This window comes from Myotis lucifugus, unplaced genomic scaffold (genome assembly GCF_000147115.1).
Source record: "Myotis lucifugus unplaced genomic scaffold, Myoluc2.0 scaffold_775, whole genome shotgun sequence".
NCBI classification, from domain to species: Eukaryota; Metazoa; Chordata; class Mammalia; order Chiroptera; family Vespertilionidae; genus Myotis; species Myotis lucifugus.
In genome coordinates, this window is record NW_005871823.1 from 140,701 (window position 1) to 142,385 (window position 1,685).

The following is a 1,685-nucleotide window of genomic DNA, read 5'->3' on the forward strand; positions in this document are numbered from 1 at the left end:
GGACACACACAGTAACTGCAAAAGAATGAGAGTCGGGCTCTAGCCGGTGTGGCTCAGTGGATAGTGTTGGCCTGTGAACTGAAGGGTCCCAGGTTCGATTCCAGTCAAAGGCACGAACCTCGGTTTCAGGCTCGATCCCTGCCCTGGTCATAGCATGTGTGGGAGGCAACCAGTCAATGTTTCTCTCTCTGTGTTTCCTCCCCTCCCTTCCACTCTCTCTAAAAATCAATAGGAAAATATCCTCAGGTGACGATTAACGGCAAGAGCAAAAATAGAATGAGGGTCAGGGACAATACAGCATTCAGTATGCAAACGTGACTTTTACACGTACACGTTTGCCCCTGCATCTGTTTGTGAACCCCTGTTATCCATGTGTCTATCTTCACGTGTGTCTAATCCACTGACGCAGCTGCAGCTGTGAAAGTATCTCAGGAATAAGCAAAACCAACGACAAATTGTCTCATTGCTTTAGGAAAGCACACGCCTTCTTTTCCTGTTTCAGACCAGCTGAAGCCAGTAAGTTCATGTTCTCAGGAATAGCCGTGATACAGCATTGACACGCTATTCCTTGTCCGACCTCCATGTAGTAACCAACGAACAAGCCCAGCCCTTACACACAAGGCCTGCTCGCTGTCCAGCCGGAGAAAGATCTTCTCTCTGTGCTGTTGGTTCCTGAGGAGCCCGTGGCTGGAGATCACGGGTTTTGGAGACATGGCTTCGCCGCCCTGGCCTCACCTGGCTTTGGAGACAGGCCTGCCGATTTTAACTGGGTGTGCATTGGGCGAGGGCTGCAGGCTCCAGGATGATCCCGCTGCTTCCGTCTGAGCGGGAGAGAGAGACGGAACGGATAGACTGCGCTGAACAGGACGCTATGGGGCAGAAACTGCCCACTGATAGGCTCAATTCCTGGCATGTGAATGGTACTCAAAAAACACCTGTGACACAGACTAGTGATTCAGCTTTTAAAGATGCTCTTTAGCCTGGCCAGCGTGGCTCAGTGGTTGAGCACTGGCCTAGGAACCAGGAGCTCACAGTTCAAATCAGGGCACCTGCCTGGGCTGTGGGCTCGATCCCCAGTGAGGGGCGAGCAGGAGGCAGCTGATCAGTGATTCGCTCTCATCAGTGATGATTCTAGCTCTCTTTTTCTTCCTTCTCTGGAAAAAAAAGTGCTCTTTAAATCTCTATCTTGATAGGAGCTGCTTACCCCCGTGTGGAGGCTGCCAGATTGTGGCAGAGACTGAGCCTCTCCCCTCCGGCCCCTGGGCCCTGTGCCTGACTGACTGTGAACAGTGCTCCACTGGCTAATCTGGTTAAAGCCATCCCTGGTGCTCACACGCCAGGCATTCTATGTAAAACTGGCCAATTGATGGTGCTGTGTACAAACGATGGGGCCACCTCTTGTTTAGCTCCTGGAGGACCCTAGACAGCAGTGCCCTGCCTTCGGGCTGGAGAAAGCCATGCTGAGCTCATTCCTGTAACAACATTTGTGCACTGATCTGATGATTGATTGAGGGAAAGGCAGACTTGCAGTGCTTATCAGGTAGAAGTGGTGGCTGGTGGGCCAGTTAAGTGAATAAATGGACTCAGCCAGAGGCACAGATGGGCTGAAGGGCGTGTTCCTGGGAGCACCTTCGCTGACTTGTTTTAACGTCGCGGGTCATGATGTAAGTGCCCAACAGAGAAAA

The 1,685-nt window shown here is 51.9% G+C and overlaps 1 protein-coding gene across 1 annotated transcript in view; it reads left to right on the forward strand.

The window, feature by feature from the left end:
• ANK2 (ankyrin 2) overlaps positions 1-1,685 on the forward strand; it is a 132,613-nt gene that overhangs the window by 59,348 nt on the left and 71,580 nt on the right. The window lies entirely within an intron of this gene.